Source organism: Triticum aestivum, chromosome 6B, assembly GCF_018294505.1.
Source record: "Triticum aestivum cultivar Chinese Spring chromosome 6B, IWGSC CS RefSeq v2.1, whole genome shotgun sequence".
Taxonomy (NCBI): Eukaryota; Viridiplantae; Streptophyta; class Magnoliopsida; order Poales; family Poaceae; genus Triticum; species Triticum aestivum.
In genome coordinates, this window is record NC_057810.1 from 653,780,939 (window position 1) to 653,785,689 (window position 4,751).

General features: G+C 47.9%; 1 long non-coding RNA gene across 1 annotated transcript; it reads right to left on the reverse strand.

Annotated features, from left to right (window-relative positions):
• Positions 1-2,323: 2,323 nt before the first annotated feature.
• LOC123134710 (uncharacterized) lies at positions 2,324-4,751 on the reverse strand. Its single transcript, XR_006465707.1, has 3 exons — positions 4,436-4,751; positions 3,405-3,686; positions 2,324-3,324 (listed from the first exon to the last, which is right to left on the reverse strand). It is a non-coding gene; the product is annotated as an uncharacterized lncRNA (long non-coding RNA).

The window sequence follows — 4,751 nt, forward strand, 5'->3', positions numbered from 1 at the left end:
AAAGTGACTTGCCGGTAATGAGATTGAACGAGGTATTGGGATACCGACGATCGAATCTCGGGCAACTAACGTACCGATTAACAAAGGGAATTGTATACGGGATTGTTTGAATCCTTGACATCGTGGTTCATCCGATGAGATCATCGTGGAACATGTGGGAGCCAACATGGGTATCCAGATCCTGCTGTTGGTTATTGGCCAGAGAGTTGTCTCGGTAATGTCTGCATGATTCCCGAACCCGTAGGGTCTACACACTTAAGGTTCGGTGACGCTAGAGTTGTTATGGGAATTAGTGTGCAGTTACCGAATGTTGTTCGGAATCCCGGATGATATCCCGGACGTCACAAGGAGTTCCAGAATGGTTCAGAGGTAAAGATTTATATATGGAAAGTCCTATTTTGGCCACCGGAAAATGTTCGGGATTTTTCGGTATTGTACCGGGAAGGTTCTAGAAGGTTCCGGAGTGGGGCCCACCTGCATGGGGGGACCCACATGAACATGGGTAGTGGGGGCAAGGCCCCACACCCCTGGTCAAGGCACACCAAGATCCCCCCTTAGAAGGAATAAGATCATATCCCGAAGGGATAAGATCAAGATCCCTAAAAAGGGGGGATAACAATCAGTGGGGAAGAAAATGATGGGATTTCTTTCCTCCCACCTTTGCCAACGCCCCAATGGACTTGGAGGGCAAGAAACCAGCCCCCTCCACCCCTATATATAGTGGGGAGGCGCATGGGAGCTTCACCCTTCCCCTGGCGCAGCCCTCTCCCTCCCCAACACCTCCTCCGTAGTAGTAGTGCTTGGCGAAGCTCTGCCCGAGAACTGCAAGCTCCACCACCACGTCGTCGTGCTGCCGGAGTTCTCCCTCAACTTCTCATCTCCCCTTGCTGGATCAAGAAGTAGGAGACGTCCCCGGGTTGTATGTGTGTTGAACGCGGAGGCATCGTTGTTCGGTGCTTAGATCGGATTCGACCGCGATCTGAATCGCTTAGTGAACGACTCCACCAACCGCGTTCTTGCAACGCTTCCGCATCGCGATCTTCAAGGGCATGAAGATGCACTCCCCTCTCTCGTTGCTAGTTACTCCATAGATTGATCTTGGTGATGCGTAGAAAATTTTGAATTTCTGCTACGTTCCCCAACAGCTAGATCATCTACTTAGTACGTAGGTTTTATCGTTTGCATGCTTTTATATGGATTTGAGAATCTAGTATGAGATATCCGAATGCAGTTGTGCCAATTTGAGGAGTGCCCGGTCATTACCCTCGGACACGCCCAGGCACGTCCACTGGCGTTTGAGGAGTCATATTTGTCATATGCGGTTGTAGATGCTCTTAACTTCATATCACTGACAAGTTGTATTCCCAACTAGATCATTGAAGGCGCATGTTGCCACGCCCGTCCATTTTTACAGTAGATCAATAGAAATTTATAAAGTGAAAATAAAATCTTCATGAAGTTTGTCTTCAAAGTAATGCAGATTGCCGTGCCCGTCCATTTTTACAATGGAATGATGCGAATTTTTTTTCTAAATAAACTAATACAGGGAACATGAAATTTCAATTTGCATAAAGTTACATTGACAGTGATGAAAGTGAACAATCTATGGTTTTACAAAAAAAGAGAATTCTATTGTTACAATAGAAAAAAGGAGACATGCATGATGCACTCAAGTAAACGATATTCTAGTTTTCTTTCTATTTCTATCACATCATTAGTGGATGTCCAAATCTTAGATAATAGTATAATGATGTCAACCACTATAAATAATACACAAGATCAAGAATAGCAGCAAAGCTCGGCATGAAAAGTATGAGACCTCTGCAGCAAACCAAGCCCTCTACCAGTAGCCTATGTAGAAACGAATATTCCAACAATTAAGCAATGAAATCCTTTTAAGAGTATCTCCAACAGGCGCCCAAGCGCGGCGCGTTAAAAATGAGAATACCGCGCCGCGTGAATCAGGTTTTGCGCGCGGCCCTGCGCTGGCTCCGGCGGCCGCTGCAAAATAAAGCGTGCCCGAGCCGCTCCAACAGGCGTGCTATTTTTTTTTCTTGAGACGATTGCATACATAGCATACAAATATGAAGACAGTTCGGCACATATCCTGCTTCTACGATACAAAATGTGTACATCCATGCTTCTCCAACGATATATAGTTCTACTACGTCCACGTAGCCTGCTTCTACGATACAAAATAAAACTAAAAATTACTACTACTCGTTCTCCGACTCACACTCTGCCTCGGTGATGTCCTCCTCCGACGTCTGAGCATAGGCGTCAAGGAACCGCTCGTCGCGGAGTCCCAGGACGACGCATCTCCTAGCGCCATGTTGTATTTAGCGACCGCCTTCCGCGTTCGCTTGTCCTCGCGATAGGCGGCTCGCTCCTTCCTTCTCTCCTCCCTCTCCGCCCTCCTCTCGGTGAAGAACTGTTCCTCGTTGATGATGTCTTGCAGGAAGCATTGCCTCCACAGCGCCATGGCTCCCTCGTCCATCTCGGCCAGGCTAAGACGGCGCTCCTGCCTCCGGTGTTTGCGACGATCCTTGTCAGTGTTAAGCTGCGGGAAAGGCACCAACTCCTGTGCCCGCTCCCGCGTCGCCACGTCGGTGAAGTTCATGTCCCAACGCGACCGCCGGAGGCGCCACGCCGCAGCATCGTATGCGCGGGCGCCATCCTGGGCGGTGTTGAAGGTTCCGAGGCTGAGGCGCACGCCGCCGCCCGACTGAATCGAGGCGGAATAGGTGTCGGACGGACGCACGCGAACGCCGCGGTAGCCCGAACCTCCCCGGCGGCGAGGCGGCATGGTGGCGCGGTGGTGGCGTGTCGGCGGCGAGAAGAGAAAGCAGTGGAGAGAGCGAGAGAGAGCGGCAGAGGGCGCTGCAATTTTATAGGCGTGCGCGAAGCGGCGCGCCAAATCTACCGCGCGAGCGGACGCTTTTTTCCGCGCGCGCGCAATCGTTTCCCGCGCGCGCTAGTTTGCCGCCACCGCTGAAGCGCGCGAAACCGGGCCGCACGCGCTAAAAAGCCAATTTACCGCGCGCGCGCCTTTTGGCGCGCCTGTTTGAGATGCTCTAACACCGCAAAAAAAAAACAAGCATTGATGCCATCCTTATCAAAGGAGCAGAAGGGTACATGAATAAATTAACAAAATGAGATGGAAGAGGATTAAGTAGATAAAAATATGGCACCTTTATAACCCATATCTAAGTGTCTTTTTGCTGCTTGCCATCCTTGATCCATCTTTGGTTTCTCCAGCACCCTCTTTTGCTGAGCATCACTCGTCTTGTACCTCTTGTTATCCGTTTGTTTCTACTTATTTACCTGAAAGTCGGAATTGATGCAGCTTGATCAATGTCAATGATGTGCAAAAACAGTGACCATTACAAAGTTGCGAAGCTCACCCGACCAAAGGCACTCATGGAAGGTTCCTTGACTTTGCCTTTGATCTACTTAAAGGAAACAAGTAAGGTGTGATGATTAAAGGTGTGAATTTTGGCATATTAGCAAGAGTTGTTTTTGGCCAATTGGCAGTTGTGTTGCCAAGCCTAAGATGTTGGGAGCAGCTATGAAGATGACTTCTTCTAAATGAAACAGCAGGAGCGACAATTTTATCTTGTATGACATTGTTCTCTGGATCAACATGCAACAACCATCCCGGTGCCTTCTTTGCACAAGAAGCCTTCCTGCAGTCAATAGATAAGAAATTTTCCAATTGGTTCATGATAGATTAATACAATCTCTTTGATACATTAAATAGAATTATATGAACACATGCTAACACTAAAAAAACTAATCTAACAGTTCATGTGTCTTATCAACATTAACACATGTTAACACTAAAATATAATCTAACAGTTCCTGTGTCGTATCAACATTAACTGTGTATGAAGCTATTTCTAACTACCTGATATAAATCAGTAAATGTTCTGGCTTGCAACTACAACTGAGTGCAAATACAACATTAAGCGATCTAGATTCTGCAACTTCCTAATGTGCGGTGCACTCAGATGAAGAAATCTTTGGTTCTAGTCTATCAATCATGAATTATTTCCTTTAGGTGCAGGTGTTCTACAATAAAAAAGACAGGAATGAAGAAACTTGCAAACGGCATGCAATGAACAATGTAGACAAAAAATGGTTATTAATAACCTAATGCTAAACATAAAGATAAGAGGTATGGCGGCCACATGAACAAATTAACTGTCCGACAGCCACTCGAGAAGAACTCACACATATATAATACTCACATGTATAAGAGTAACAAAACAAAGAATGGCATCTAAAGAAAAGAAAAATCGGCAGACAGCTTTTCTTCCCGGAAACGAACACGTTGTATCTCACCACGATCATACTTATGGTTTGGACATCGGGAAGGAAATAATATCATATGCTAATGCTGAGGCCAACGCCACGATGGGCGACCAGGACGCACCGCGTGTTGGACGGCGCACTCTTCTTGGTGTTCTTCTGGTCCGCTGGATGAGCCGGTGCTGGCGCCGGACCTAGGATCCGCCCAAGGTTGAGGTCGTGGTCGGAGAAGACACCTAGGATCTGCTAGTGGGAGGGGTTGACCAAGCCTTGCGGTGGGCGCCGTCGCTGAAAGTCGACATCTAGAGAAGCATACTGGAGATCGAGGTTTGCGTCCGCAGATCGTGAGAGAGAGGAAAGGTCGGGAAGGGAGACCATGGAGAGACGCCGCCAGCGCCAGGCGAGGATGCGAGCGAACGAGAGACCAGGGGTCGTGAGCG